Here is a 17,276-nt window from a genome sequence, read left to right on the forward strand (position 1 = left end):
TGTCACATACTAGGAATGTGTGCAAAATTGGCGTAGTTTGCTTTCTGGACTATCCACACGAGGGTGCTGTTGTACCAGCTTTATCAATGCTCTGCAAAGCCATGATGTGGATTTTCCACCTCATTGAAATTTCCCATCTGCTCCTCAACGCTCAATCCCCCACTTCAGTGCTCTAGCTAGTGATGTGCATTCCAGTTCTTTTAGGTGAACTGAATCTTTGGAATCGGTTCACTCAAAAGAGTCGTTCAAACGAATCGTTCAATGAATCCCCCCCACACACACACACGCACACACACGCGCACACGATACGGCTTTTTTTTTTATACTAGTTCCACTATTTGTAGGTAATAAAAAGAAATAAAGGACTATGACAGTATGTTATAATTAAATAGAAAGAATGTAAAGAATAGAACATGTATTACCACGTGGTTTGCAGTAAGTAACTCAATGGACATTGTGCAACTCCTTCTGACGTGTGCTATTTTGGCCAGCTGGAGGCAGTATAAGATAGACATACGGATAAACTACATGGCGGTCGCGATTTCCGCAATTGTAGTTTGAAGAAGATAAAGAAAGTGTGACTGTGAGTATTATTATATTGTCTGTCTACATGTGTTACTGCACTATTTATGTTAACAAAGCTAGAGTCGTTAATGCCCCATGGATGCTATGTGTTAGTCTGTTAGTCGTGTTTCCCATGATGTGTTAGTATTAAGCTAGTAGACTTAAAGGAAAAGTTTTGTGGAGGTTTTGAATACATGTTTGATAGTAAGCTTCTCTTGGGAGTGCCAATAAACAACCTGAACCCTCTTATTTATTTATTTATTTATTTATTTATTTATTTATTTATTTATTCATTCATTCATTCATTGATTCATTATTTGTGCCATCTTTATGGATCCTTTATAATCAAAACTCTCAGCCGCCCCCCCCCCGCCGGTTCGCTGCATGATTCCTTTTTGTTTTCCCTCAAATCCATGCAGCTGTTCAGTCACAATTCTTTGAGCTCTTTTCACATCATGTGTGGGAAAATGTTACTTTCATTTTGGTTGTTTTCCAATCACACCGCTTCCTGGAAAACACGATGACTCACGACTATTCGGGTTGTATTGCCTTGGAAAGCTTTAAAGCCAATTTTCGCAGTTTCAGCCATCTGCATAGTTTTTTTTTTTTAATGCAATTTGTAATCCTTCAGTAACAGATGAGCATGTTTTCCACCATCACAGCATATGCCTTTGCGCATAATAATAAAAAAGGGTTGAATAACTAATTCAAGTTGACATTTTAAAGACAATAATTGCCACTTTAATTATACAGAGGAACAGTTATTTGCTTAGTTAAATTTGGGTGCTTTTTTGGCCAGGCAGTGAAAAATGCACTCAGGTGTCACAGTGACAAGATGTGAATGAAAGACATAAAACACGCATACCCACCCATAAAGTGTGGTTAATGCTTTAGATAGAAGTCCGATTTGAAAAGAGCTAATTTATTAAAGCTATCGAACAAAACAGCTGGCAGACCTCAATGGATTTGAGCTGCCGTAGTGTGATTACGGAGAGTGGACTACTCAGAGCACATTTCAAACATGTCGCTAGCTGGCATCACACCTCCCACTCGGTGTGGCTGTGTGTGTGTGTGTGCGTGTGTGTGTGTGTGTGTGTGTGTGTGTGCGTGCATGGGGAAGGCCCACAGGAAAGACTTATATAAATGTGCCATCGTTTTCCTGCCATAAACCCGATATTAAACTTCACACTCGACAGTGTAAACATGGATTACACCATCTACTACAGGAAGTAAAATTTCCATTGAAAGAAGTATGCAAAGACGTCGTCGACATTGTCTTCTTTGTCCTTTGTGAGCCGTTTAACCTGAAGAGGATATTTAAAGCTGGTGTGAAGATTGTCATAATGAGAATCAGATGACGGCTGTGGTTTCGCCACTGCAGTTTACCTATTGCTACTTAGCCAAAATGATTGCCAGCCTCTGAAAACAGGGATGTTTTCATTATGCGTGTTGACACGAACACAAGGAGATTGTCTACATGTTGCCTTAGAAACAGGTTGGGCTTGAAAACAATAGATGCAAGGACGGGGAAATCGGGGGATTTGATGCGAAAGGGAGGATGGAGGAGGTGTCAGCCAGGTGGGAAGGAATGACTGCACCTTGATCCTGATCATAATGACTTTAATGGTCCACCGATCCCCGATCACACAGCTGCCTATGATATTCAAGAGAAAGACACAGGCCGTTTAAGCTGAAAGGTTGCCTTGGCAACCACCTGACCCCCTTTGGTGCAAATCACAGGGTTGGAAGGGTCTGTGTTTAATAAGCTTGCGTTGTTGATGGTGTAGCTTCCAAAGCTGGCAACATAGACTGTTAAATTGTTGCTTGCTTTCCAGTGTTGTTGTTTTTTTAGATAAGATATTTTTTGCCCTGATGGTATCTTTGCAGGGAGCAGCACGGTAGCTATTTAACTATTTGAAACCAATTTAAAAAAAATATGAATAAAGCTGCCTCCCTTGCTTTGCCTTGCCTTGCCTTCAACGTCGTCCCCACATACCTGTTTCAGACGCACATTTGTGCACGTTGCCATTCTCCTTGAGGCTTGTACGAGCAGGTTGTTGTAATACGCAAAATGGTGAGTCACAGCCCTGCTGGCTGATTTTGCAGAATTCAGCCAGTTTGTGTGTGTGTGTGTGTGACAGGTACTAAATGCTCATCATGTAAAAAGAAAGCTGCCACGTTCCACTTCCTCACTGAGAATGTCATACAGCAGTGTAAATCTCTACTCTTCCCATGCACCCACTCTTCTTTGTCCTCCATGTGAATCATTCTCCATCTCCATGGACTTGTCTCCTCTCTTTCGTCTCCAGGCCAAATGTATCAGCATACGATGATGGCTGCTTTGATCGTCCACGCAAGCCTCTTATGCAGTGCTTGCTCCTAAGCGACTGGCTGTGAACCATAAAGAGGATTGCAGTGAGTATCTGCTAGTGCATGCCATACTTTCTCTCTCTATGCATCAAACTCTGCAGTTCTAAACACTTATTATTACTACATTAAAAAACATGAGCTTTTGAGATGAATGCTTTTCTTTGAATCAAGACACGTCATACATAATGTGTCTTAGTCTTCAAACTCATATATACTACTTTCACCATCATCCTGTTGTAATTCGAGAAACCAATAATACTGTACAAAAACAGAATTAACTGTAACAGCATACAACTCTGCCACTTACATCATCAAAATCAGTGTTTATCTAATACAAAGTGAAGAAGTAAAACATTTAATAAAAATGCATTAAACTCATCAGAGATGCTGAGTATTAAATGGAAAAAACAAAAATGCTCTTACACAAAAACTGCTCAAAACGTACACGAAAAAATATATTACAGGTGATAATAATAATGCATTCGATGAGTTCTTCTGATTGAAGAACCAATGACAAGCATGTCTGGGTCTGAGCCACCTGCAAACATGGTTAAGCTCCACCTCACTTGGTGTAACTGGCCCCTTGCCTGGCATCTCCTTCATTTGGCAATCCTGTCATTGACAGGTGATGCCATCCACGGTGTAACCCCAGCCCACCCCTAGCGCCTCGCAAAAGTCAGCTGGAATAAGCACTAACTACCCTGCGAACTTGAACAGTACAAGTAGAAAGGGGGTGACAGATATATTCTATCCTAATTGTGCTCATTTTATTCAACATTCAGAGAGCCAACGTTGCAATTAAAATAATTGCCTGGCAACATGGGTTTGCTTGGATGCACTGAAGACAGATTGTCCTCTTTATATATTTCCCTATGCTCAAAACAAAGCTGATTGAGGTGATTATTTTTAATGCCATTAGACAAACACACAAAACATTACCTTACATTACCACATCAGTGGTGGTGGTCAAAAAAAATATTTTTACAGGCAGCAATGCATGTAATTGCTAAGTAATAACTGTAGACAAGGATAAAATAAAAATCGACAGGGTATCGTATTTAAAAAGGCGGGAATGCTTCAAGCATCTGCACTGTGTTATATGACACATTTTTTCCTTTGTGTTTTATCCTTCTACAAATACACACTGCACAGAACCATCTAGGATGGATAAATATACACCTCCAAACTTCATCTGTGCTTTCCATCATGGAAATGGACTTTGCACATGCTTTCAGAAATAATGTGTGAGCCCACTGCTGGATACTAAGCAGCAGCTGGTTCTTAAAGGCTGCTTGAATGAGAATGAGCGCACCACAGGGATGCATTTGAATGGAAGGAGACGCTGACTGTATTTTTCACAATTGAGATAGTTTCAAGTACATTTCCATGCAGCACTGAAAATGGATGACTGGTCATTGAAAGTGAAATGGGATCTATTTTTCACCCTTTCTTCATACATTGTGTAATAAATCATGCTGTCTGGGTAGATGATTGCACGTACTTCATATCATGGATAAAATCGAATGACGAAACCCGGCAGCCATTGTGCAGAGTATCGGATTTTCTATTGAACACACCAACACACCAATAAATAAATGTATTTGTTCAACAAACACTAGGAAATTTTTGAAGTGTATGATATTTCAGCAGCATTGGCGGCTGGGTTCTACAAATCTGCAGTGTAAATACAGAGAAAACTCTTGACATGAAGGTATGAAGGTGTTGAACTTTGCACAGCTGTGTGGTGCTTTATTGGAGTTTTGAAGAAGTTTCAGCACCCCAATGGAAATCAAGTGAGTCTTATGAAGCCATCTTGTAAAACCTTTGAGGTTCTTAAAACGTGCCAACGTGTCAGGTAGACATGGCAACTTGGCTGGCACACTTTCAAAGTGGTGCATTTGCTACCTTTGAATGCAGAATCTGGCAGAAAGGTGCCATGAACCTTTTCCATTTTCTTCTGTTTGAGCTAAGCAGAACTCCCAATGTATCACTATTGGGTAATACCCAGTGCAAACCGTAGGCCGGTCCTACATATATACGTATGTGTGTATATATATATATATATTTATGTATTACATTATGTATTACATTTTCCATGATTTATCTTTTCATTACTGCTGACATCCGAAAATCTCTGCATGGAAAACTCTCCTAGCATAGTTTCATGGAGGTCACAACTTATGCCTGCAAAGTCCAGGCTGATTGTTCTGGCATACAGGTAATTCTCAACCAAGAGCATCTGTTAGTCATTTGTAGCCGCTGCCTTCACTTAAGAATTTTGGCAGACACTAAAGTCACCCCCGTATCATCTCTGCTAACAACCTGCTGTGGCCACAACTACCTACAGGTTCTGACTTTTGGCAGACATCACAACAGTCTATTTGTATGCCTTGAAGTGTACATCGTATTGTATTGTGAGTGACAGCTGACATTTCAATGTTCAAATAAATGTTTTCATCATCAGACCGTTACATCCACCTACACATTCGAGTGTAGCTCAACTGCTGTGACGTGGAATGCCCCCAGGATGTAAGTCAATGACAAGCCTCATTCTGACTGCAATGGTTGTGTTCCAAGCATGTAAACAAAAAAAGAAATGCTGAAACTCACAGTTTTAATTTATTTAAATTTTTCGTTCCGGCATTGGAATACTAGTCACATTGTACATACAAAATTTGCAAAACTTCTTGTTTACCACAGTTAGCCTGCTGTCTAGCGAACAGATGGACAAATCAACCGACATTTCCACACATTTTTTTCGACTTCAGCAGAGGTCTGTGCTCTACTGAGTGACATTTTAGTCATTTGTTTATTTTAGAATCGCTTAGATGTTTCTTTTTTACTTAAACCATTTGGAATAAAAAAAAAAAACAGCAGTCATTTTATACTTCAAGTCGTAAGCAGGCATCAGCCTGGGAATCAGCTCTGACAATAATGTAGTTAATTGGAATATTTTTATTTATACTACCTTACGATTATTAGGCCCATACTGAATGTGAAAAAAATACGTTTTGGTGGAATCTATATCATCAAAGGTTTACATGCAGCAGATTTTCTTAGAGTTGTATGGAGAGAAAAAAGATCAGAGTTCGCCATCCATATAGGACAGTCAATTTAATGAATAAATAAAAAAAACAAAAAATTAATAGATACATTTGAGACATAAAAATCATGGTCAGTCTTTCAGGCAGAGCTGACTGTATGCAAGAATGTGCTTTCCTCTTCTAGCCTTGGTGTACAAGTCATTGTGGCTAATATTTAAGCCCCCATTAAGTGACATAACAGAATATAAGGTAGTGTTTTGCAGAAATGGGGTGAGGGAACAAAAAAAGTAGAGGATCCACCATTTCCACTCATATCCTCCCCAACCCTCTTGCAAGTCGCTACCACCCCCATTTCCACCAAGTCCCCACCCCCTAAACAAACTCACACACATGTTGAAAGATGAATGTGCAACAAATGGAAGCAGGAGGTGAGTGACGATCCCGTATGAGATGTGTATTGTGCACCATGGTCTTCCATCCCCCCCACATGGTGGCCGATAATCTTAAGGGGCCCTGTTGGCTGGGCCAGGGGGGATCGAGAGGCGGGGCGGGGGCTGTTTCACTAGGATGTTATTTATTGGCCTACTTGGAGGCCCCTGCTGCCTCCTGCACTCCTCGTCACACCCATTGATCTTGTCCTGATCCGCCCCCACCGACGGCTCTCCATCGTCTTTCCCCCCCTCTTCCTCTCAACATGTTCACTCCAGTATGCTGGAAACTTGAGCCCATTAGACTACAGTGAGCTGTGTGTGAAGTGTCACTAAACAAATACATACTGTATATGTCAGTGATTGAAGGCAAAAATGTTCAAATGTACGCCTGTACAAAAAATAATAACCACAATAATATTTTGTTAGACACATCTCTGACAGTGTCATTAAAAATTAACGTTATTTGGAGTCCAATTGATCTCTACTCATTAGATTGCAAAAGTGTTCTCATTAAAGTTTCCATTAAATGCCCGTGGACAGTTAATGGAATGCACCCACTGCTTAGCTTGGCATGTCACATGAAAAAGGTTCATTCATTGTGTGGCGTGCACAAATGTGTGCAATGACTTCTCAATATAAGGTCCGTGTAAAATTAAAAGAAAGAAAATGTCATGTGTTAGACGCCAGAGTGCCAGAAAATGAAACATTCAAGTAAGTCTGCCTGTTCCTTAAACAGTGGGGATAATTTACATCATGTTCCTCCCAGGCCAAGTTTAGCTTCCCATGACGTGATCACCCGAGACTTTTTGGCCAGACTACACTGTCTGATGTCAAAGCTAAAAGGTAAACAACTAAACATCTTCATGACAATCTGGTGTAAATAATGAAATGAACCAATGAGCCTGTTGCATGGTGACAAAATTTGATGTTTCAATGGTGTGTATCAAATTGCTAACCCTTTCTTTTAATCAGTACCAAGGAAGTCTATTTCTAATAAATAGGCAATCTCTGCTGGATACATCATTGAAGTTTATCGCTTTGTTCTATCTCTGTGTGCCTGATACTTCTCACGGAATTCTGGGCAACGCCTGGATTGGGCCGACCTAGATTGAAAACATGTGTCTTGGTTGAGGAGCTTGCCTAACTGAGATAGCAGAATTCAATGTCAGACTACTCAGGTGCATGCAGCATGCGGATCATATGCCTTTGCTTATATACGCCACCCTTCCCCCATGTGAGCGTGTGCTCCTCAAGTGTGAATATCACAAGGTATGCGAGGCTGCAAACTCCATCTTGATGTGCACGACGGACTTTGTCTAAGTGCACGCAGGACACCTTCTGCGTGGTACACTCACTCTCAATTCAGGTTCAACATCATTGCCAAATCAGGCTGACAAACGATCCCATAGTCTCCCTGCTTCATATTACATGAAAGGCATGCAGTCACAGTAAAAGTGCTTCAGGTTAGTAATGTGTATATTTTACTGCTGCATCATTAAGCAGTTATTTTTTACGAGTCTAGCCAGACTTGATTTCTAGCATATCATGTCTGGTCCGCTGCAGTTTTCTAAGGAGTAATACACACAGGCTCACGGGCAACTGCGATGGCATTTTCAGTCGACAGTGGCAAAGATACATAAAAATGGTTAAAATCTGCTGCCTAACTCATATTCCGCAAATGCAATATTCATCAAAATGCCGTGTTTAGACTAGCGGAGGCACATACGACATAATAGGAAAGAAAATCTTAGGGCTGATTTTTAAAAACTTAATCTTAACTGTTGTGACCCAGAAGGTGGTCAAAAAAATACAGTTGAAAAACTATTTTATGAAAAAATAAATAAATAAACTTTTCAGCGGACCTGCAGATCTGCAAGCTACTGTTGCTGCAGCTCACTTGACCTCTTCCTGGGTGTGCACGTAAATAATCAGGTACTCGAGGCCAAATGTCTGAAATTACTCGAATACCAGTTTCCGCCTTCAATATGATTCAGTCCAAAGAACGAGAGCAGTAGAGCTGAGCATCTGGCTTTCAGTCTTGCTCAATTTTGCTGCCACAAGCTTTACAGCATTCATCATTGCAGCTACATAAAACAGCATGTAAATGCCACAGTTTGCCGTGATGGGATCAATACAAAGCGATGCATTGTGCTCCGCACTGCGTTACTGTGCACGCTATGCTGCTACAGTTGATCCATAACATTCTCCATCACCCACGGCCGTTGCGAGGCAGCTGCTGGGCCGCGGAGTTGCTCCGCTGCTACGACTTGCAGCCAGTGAGCACGTCGATAATGAGCAGCGGCCTCTCTGACACAATCATTTACCGCCTGGAGGTCTCCAAGAACCAAGTGGAGTGCGCATGCCTTCCTCTAACCTACTTAAAGCTCACACTGCCCACATGGAAGTGTTGATGCGCAACATGAGATGTCCTCATGGATTCCAGCCTGCAGTCTGACCAGAATAAATGTGTGACATAAGTGCCTGAAGAACTAATGATGGGTGTGTTTTGTGTGTGGTTGCTTGAGCCATTGTTTATCCAAAACTTTCAAATTCCTTTACATAGCAACAGCTTTTTTTTGGTTACATTATTGTGGGTATTTACATTATTGAAGCAACAAGCCACAAAAACGGATAGCTACAATTTGCGCAACTCTAGATGCATGAATATGAATTGCTTCTTTTATTCAAGAGCCGCTTTTAAAACTCATTATTGCTATACAAATGTGGGTTTAGCATTTGACATACGGTGATGCGTAATAATGAGATACAAAATGTAAACCTGTAAATGGTGCAATCTGCGTTATTGGGCTTGACTAGCATTTGCCAATGTTTCTTTTTTGTTTAAAATAGTGGATTGGGGAGTTATGATAGACGCCATTGAACTGTGCCTCACAAAAGTAGCCACTCATAAAAACACCACTGCAAATGAATCGTATCACTGTGGTTACAACTACAAGGGCATGCAGCAGTATAAGCAGGAATAGAGGCACTTGCTGGAAGGAGCCCCGAGAGGCTCAGTTGTGTGCTTTTTCTCTAAGTCGAGTAGGACGAGCATAGTTTCAGTGACTCCAGTTGGCTCCTTAATTCTATTTGCCTCTCGGGGGAACATCCCCCAAAACCTCTCACACACATTTTCAGAGAGCTTTGTTGGGTAAGTGGGGGGAGGGTGGGGGTAGGCTCTATGTTCCCAGCTCCAACTGAGTCTGGAAAAGACACATAAATCTCACACACATGCACACACAGTCATAAGGCAATGGAGTCCTCTTGCCTTACATTGGAGGAAGAGGTGGGGTGCTCAAGGGGATGGAGGAAGAACTCATTCAACTTTACTGGTGTAACGTTTGTCATAGTCTAACTATTTCATTCACATCACACAGACAAAGAAAATAAACAAGAGAGACTGTCTTGCTTTATTATTCGTCTTTGTTATGCACAGTGTTTGACTATTGATATCTTTCCATTAGTACGAAGGACATTTTGAGATTTCATGTTCTTGCGTTACTTTGTCATGTCGTAATCTTCGTTAAGTGCCATCAAATGTATGAATGAAACTAAAAGAAAAAACATTATTTCCTGTCATTATTTGAAGTCATACAACCAGTGACTTATGTACAGCACGATATATCGGTGTGACAGTTTTCTCTGTAACATTGCATTTAATCTGTCCCATAGAATCTGATCTCGACTAATGTGCTCCCCCAGCAGAAGAATGAAATATATTCCCCCAATACACATCTGGCATGCAGAGCATTTTTGAGTCATGATTGTTTCCAGCTGATGTATGGATATCCAATATTTATTTTAGTTTTTTCGGAGAGTACGTGTCTTCTAATTCAGGAGAAATCCAGTACTGTTGACTGCTAGAACCCGCCACCGTCTGTTCCGTCAAGATGAATATAATGGGCCATCAATATTTTTAATAATTTTAATAATGTCTGCATAGAATCCAAGATAACAAATAATTATTACCTTTTACGCTTAGTTACGCTGCCTTAAACGCAACACAATAGTAGAACACTAATTTTGCCATGATTACAGTGCTCAAGCTTACTTTTCTTTTGTTACCAGCCTTTGCATCTTTTCTTCTCATGCTCTAATTTACAGCTGATGAGAGATAGTTCTTGTGCCAACATCAACAATGGAGACTCATGAACACATGGAAACATTTGATTCGAGAGTGGGCGATTCTGTTGTGCGTACGTTTTTCTATTTTTCGCTTCTTAACACCAAGGACACGTTCACAATAAAATAAAAACAGGCCATTTCTTAATTATTGAATAGCTGTCTTTATATTAGCAGATACTAAATATGATAATAGCCAAACAGTAAAAACGTTTTTAGCTGTGCTTGCATAATTCCTGGTGCAGTCTGACATCACATCAAAGGCACATCATTAATTAATAATCTGTTATCAGAGCCGAACTTTGGTGAGGTGAGATGAATGCGGCGAGGAGCAGCAAGTGAATTAAAGGTCGCATCCTGTGTGTTAATCGCCCAGCCCCCCCTCGACCCCTGTAAGGAAACAAAGTAGAATAGACACATTAGTGCCACCTGGCTGGGCACAAACTATTCCCAGGATGAGGCAGACCCAAACAGAGATGGCGAGCGTATTGTACACTAAAGAGAAAGAATTAAGCATGCACACTGTCGTAAAAACATATCAACATTTATGAGAATGGGCTGAAATTGTTTCAATGGTAGGCCATGTTTATGGTCTTCAGTGGCGATTTACTGGAATTAATCCGACTCTAAAAATAACATGAAAAAAAAAAGATTACAAATATAATCAATTACATCACACACATCGGAAAGTCTGATTATTATCATATGTTAATGTGTGCAGATTGCTATCACTGTTTTGTGAAGCCAAGTTGTGTGTGACAGGTTTGCTCTGAGACACCAACCAGATATTGAAAAAATGCTAACGTCGCTGGCTTGCTGGCTCGCTGGCCCTGTGTTATTTATTCATCGCTCATTTTATTTTGTTTATTATTTATTATTTATGGTTTGTGCCTTCTTGTTTTTGTTTTGTGTCGCCTACTTGTATGTCTCGTCACCGTGGAATGGAGGAAACGGAATTTCGGTTTCTTTGTGTGTCTTGACATATGAAGGGATTGACAATAAAGCTGACTTTGACTTTGACAAGCAGCAAATATGATGCTGAGCCTGCTTTCTTGTGCCAAGAACTTGAATGTACACATGAATGTCACAATGTCATCATCACTACTTTGACTCAAAGTCAGCATAAAAGACACTTTTTGTTACCACTACAGTACTATCTTGTTCTTATAAAGCTACACAGTGAGTTATCATTGTCATGTTATTTTTACTTGTATCCAGTGTACTACGCTTTTTATTGCGTAATAACTGTTGTAGACCACGCTCAGATGTTGCATCGTGTCCGTACTGGGAAAAGCACACAAAGACCCATAGTACTAATTCATGACATGACAAAAGCCTTGAGGATCCTCCAAGGTGGACAGATTCATTTTTTAGCGTTGACAAGCAAACGCTTGCAGGCAGCCTCTAGATCATATTTGCACGGCCCACACAACTCCCACTCTCTCACATCTGACCAGAATCTCTCAGATCGGATGTGACTCACATGCTTTGGCAGTCTCAAGTGAAATTCTTCTCCTGTTAGTCTCCTACCACGGAACTCTTTCTTTTACTGCCTCACAATGGAGTCCAGTCACAATAGAATTTTTCTGAAGTGTGTTGCCAAAGGACCGGGCTGTCTTGCGTGTTACTCTAAAGATTGCACTCGCCTTAGGTGTAGGCTGTCCAGCACATCAATCTGTTTGAACACAATCACCTAACAGAGCAATGAGCTGTCGCAAAGATAATTTTCTGAACACGCCTTTGTGCTCGAGGAGAGAAGGCCAGATCAAGCAGAAATACAAACACCGCAAAAGCTCCAGTGATACTTGCAGGGTTGCTTTTATTCTAATAGGAGTGAGTCAGTATTCCTGCATCAACACTTTCAAGGACACAGACGCTGTTTCAGTGCTTTTTTTGATGGACTTTCCCTTCTTCCCGGCCAGGGCTGCGTATGCCTTTTGACCTCGGTGCCAGCAAAGACAGGCAGAAGCAACCGAATGAGATATCTCCCTCGTAAAAGGCCGCACATTCCTTTGTGTGTGCTTTAGACGACAATGAAAAGGAAACGACATGGGAAATATCTCTCTCCGTGTGATGAACTTTACTTTTCTGAGTATAGCTCTATAATTGCTTCTGTAATAGGTCGTCCTATACGCACATGCATAGATACATACTATCACACATTGCACTATGTGGTCTCCTTATCTCTTATTTCTTTTACACAGATAATATAATTTAGACAAGAAGCCACTTGGTGTAAGTGCTTCGCTCGCCTGGGTCCAGTTCCCGTTGGCTGTTGGCGTGAATGCAAGTCAAGGTTTGGTTGTTTGTCCCAGCGACTGGCTGGTAATAACCAGTCTAGGTTGTTGACTGACTTTTGTTCAATGTAGCTGTGATACGCTCCAGCACCCCACAACCCCTTAACAGTATAAGTGGTACAGAAAATGAATGCTAATTTTGTGTTGCCTCTGGCAAATGTCTTTGTTACACCAAAGGGACCTACTAGGGAGTCACGGCCATATTATGTTTGCGTGATTGCTGCCATAGTTTATTCACGTTAAATATAATATCACAGAGTAGAGTGCAGACCTCCCTGAAGTTTGTATTGTTAACAAATGTGTGTATGTGTGTTTGTGTGTGAGGGGTGGAGGTGAGGAGATGAAGTGCAGTATTTGTGTAAGAGCTTCTGCAAGAGGTGACAGTCAGTATACCGTATGTCTTCAATGATGTCACTAAGATTGGAGTTCACAAATTAATAAAATGGATAATTTTGCAGGATTCCTGTTGTATGGTATGCCACTACAGATTGAGTAATTCCCCCACCCGTGCCTAGGGCCTTTGTGAGAACTTCAGAGAAACCTAGAACTGTTGTGTTCAGCAATTTTACATTCACTCTCCTTGTTCTTACAAGTGGAGACGTTCCATTATTTTGGGAAACACAAATTGAAAATATGCAAGGTATGTCGACTGACTGATGACAAAGACTGCAAATGTTTCACAAGGCAATTTCACCGAAACAGCTTTAGAAGATTTGTCAGTGCGTATAGTACATCTTATTCCCCCCCCCACCAACCGCCTCCCTAATGAAATGACTCATGGGCCAATCACCAAAGAGGAGAGATTTTGCCTGATACGATTTGTTTTCGTTAGGAATGAGAGCGCAGTAAGAGTTGAGTGTCTGTTGCGTCAGGGACAGCAGATTGTCTTGATTGTTTAAAAATGAGAATTCTGTTGAGAGAAGCTTCCCGACAGCTGGAGATGTGACCATCAAATATGTGTGCTTCACAAACAGCTGGTGAATAGTTTTGTTGAAGTGTATAAGTCCAATTTTGGACTAAAACCTGCGTGTCCACACTGAGCTTTAACACGTTATCTCTCTACAGAAGGTTTAAACTGATAAGGACCTCAACTAAATATCAGATGCCCTGAAACCACATAGCTGGTTTTCAGAGTAAGTAGCACCTCTACCAAAATCATTTAATATTTGTATTATATATTTCTGTGGCAAACAGTTTTTCTTTGGTATTGGGATTTTAAAAAAAAGATCATTCATAACCATCAATAGCCTCATTCATGTCAGAACATCAGACAAACAACAATACAGTACTTTACATTTGTTCGCAGTTCACCCTTTGGGGAGATTCTATGTTCTATCTACCGCACATATTTTTTTAAAGAAAGCTAGCATACTGATTCACTTGTTTTAGACACCTCGAGGCGATATTGAAGCACATCTTCACAAACAAATCGGCATTCTCATTCTGACTCACTCAGTGATACCCTCAACATGATCAAAATCGAACGTATCATTTGTTGATAGCTGAGTAACACATGGAAAAAAAATGTGTTATTGACAAGAACGCAATTGTGGGTCTTTTTGGAGCAATTGAGCCGTGAGCGTCCTGCTTTTAGCTACCCAGCTGAAAATCCCGTCCACTGGGAAAGGCTTAATCAGCCCTGACACAAACACTGACACTACCGTGTGATCTCCCTGCAAGAAAGATGAAAGATCACATTTTAATGCACACACATAGAGAGGGAGGTGTGTGACACAGATTACTTGAATTACAGTATCCGCTGTTGCACTCTATTCTTATCTCTGCTCTGTTAACCACACACCATAAAGCTCTTGTGACGTTTCACCTCATTTCGAGTGCAAGAGACTTCAAGCGTGCATTATCTGTGTCACATGTATCGTGTTCTCTGCGTTGCAAAACTGGCTTGACGTCTCACTTGAAGAATGTACTGTAGGCTTGCTTAATCATGCACAGGGAGGATGCAATTGAGGACAAACATATGCATCCATTTCTATGGCTTGTAACATATGTATGCGTGTTATGAGACTGTTCTGGTCTAGGTGTGGAGGTTCATGTAAAGTAACCCATCCCCCAGCCGAGACATTTTTGCTCTGCACTTTCTGTGTGGGACTACATTACACCAACTTCCCCTCCCCCTTGCTGAGAGAGTCTTCTGAGCAGGTCCCTTGGGTGGGTGTCGGTGTAGAAAGCGGGCCTTTGGCCCTGTCCATAGGATGTTATTGATGAAGTGAGGTAATGGATGTACCCGCTGTGCTCCCAGGGACACTGAGGATAAATCAGAGTGGGTGAGACTCAACCAGCCATCCCACCTCTCTCCAAACTCAAATGCCATTTCATTAGCTTTATTTATGGGGGGTTTGCACTCTTATGAACCCCACCTCTTGCAACCTCCCCCTCAAAATGTCACTATTCTTCTGTTTACTCCCATGTATGGTGTTATCACGTCCTTCCCCATTCCCAGAATTCCCAGTGTTTAGGAGGTTCTGAGATGTGGACGAAAACCTCGCCTAGACTGATGATCTCTGAAGGGGTGACTCACTATTATTAGAATACGTATATGTTGAGAAGTCGAAGTGTGCGGGATGAGTTTTGGCATCTTTGTAGACAGACACAGTTAGAAATGGGCGTTTGCGTCGTTGTGGGACCGGACACAGTCAATTGAAGCGGCTTCCCTCATTCACATTCAATTCAGTGCAGGTGAGGGGTGTGGTCTACGTGGTACAAACATAACAGACTTGCTGAAGTCGGCCCAGGAGATCGGCACGCTCAAAGTACATTTTTTTACAAGGAACAGCAAGAGATCTCTATTTGCAAATGATGTAAAGTGAGCAGTTGGAAACTGCCTTGAACTGTGCGAGTTTGTGAGCCCCGGCACGAAAGTGAAAATGTTTTTTACGCCAAGAGCACGTTGGCCTGTCTATGAAAATAGAGCCCTTGGTGCTTATGTGCAGCACTGCAGGTTCACCAAGCACAGCATTTCTTGCTCGTATTTGTGCTGGGTGAGCAAAGGCAAGTCACCTCTTGGCCCAGGCAGTGGGTCTGCAATTGGAGCCAAAACCATTTTTGTCCTTGGTGGAAAGAGAAAGGAATTTTTCTCTCTTTGAAAGGAAGATTATGTGAACAATTGTGGATCAGATCAAATGTCACTCCTGTCAGTGTCTCTGGTCTCTGGCGTGAGAGAAAAACATACCGTCAAATAACACCCAGGATTGTAAACATATGTATTATTGCGAGACGCCTCACTTCCACGAGTTGTGTTGACATATGCCTTATCAGGTGCCTGCATCTTAGTTTTTCAGGGCACAGAGCCAAAAAGCATTGAATCATACTCTCTCAGGCATGTTTTCTCCATTCCAAAAAAAAAAGACAGCAATGTGTTCTTTTCGAGTGCGTGTTCACCCAGTGACGAACACGAATGTCATGACAATCTCGTTGAAACACGTCCAAACAAGGTCCATGGACCATGCAAGCCAACAGATGGTCGACTGCGCACGAGTGAGGCTTTGATCCGCCAGTTCCATCACAGGGGCTCACTTGGATGTTGTGAATGTGTCAGTCATGCCTAAGGGAGTCACTGACAGAAAATCTGGGAATGATTTGAGAAAAACATGGTGGCGAGAAAACATTGAGAATTTTACGTGTTACTGAATCACTGTGCTATGTATTGAATGTATTTTATATCTATATTTTCTAATGGTCATACTTTTCATGGAATATGCATGTAAGTGTTGAGAAAGGCTATAGCTGAGCCAAAATATTTGTGCTATATTGGGGCCACAGTATTAAAGTTGGATTTTTGGGAAAGTACAGTCAATTTAGCCCCAAAAAAAAAAAAAAGCTATGCTGTCGATCAGTAAGGCCGCTAATTAAATGTCACTTTGAAATCTCCTTAGTTGCCTCTGGCCCCTCGAACTGAAAGGCAGCTCCTACAGTACGTTTACCCTTGTTTTGTTTCGGAATCTGTCTCGTACTTTCTTTTTTAAATTTTGTTGCTAACTCGAGGTGGAGGTAGTTTTATCAAAGCTCCTCAAGTCCTATGTAAAAGATAACAGTGTAACAGCACGAGGCTGTGTGTTTGATTGGTTGTTTTTCCTTAGGCGTGGTGGTTTCTTACAAAAAACAATTTAATGTAGAAAAGATGGCTGAATTTTATTCATATCATTTTATTCATGCATACTGCCTGGTCATATTGACAGTTTGACAAAAATGATAAGAGTCATTTCTTTATTTTTTTATAAATGTACTACAAATATTTACATGTCCAAAATAAATTGTATAATGTCATCATCTGTGCCTGAAACTGTTCAAACTACTGTTCTTTTGTGAGTTCAACAGAGCAATGGTCCTGTCAAATGTGATATACACAAATGGAAGAATGAGGAAAAAGGAGAGTTCTAAATATTTTTGACATAAAATTACATACATTAGCTTGAATCCATGTCCCTCTA

Source organism: Syngnathus acus, chromosome 9 (assembly GCF_901709675.1).
Source record: "Syngnathus acus chromosome 9, fSynAcu1.2, whole genome shotgun sequence".
Taxonomy (NCBI): Eukaryota; Metazoa; Chordata; class Actinopteri; order Syngnathiformes; family Syngnathidae; genus Syngnathus; species Syngnathus acus.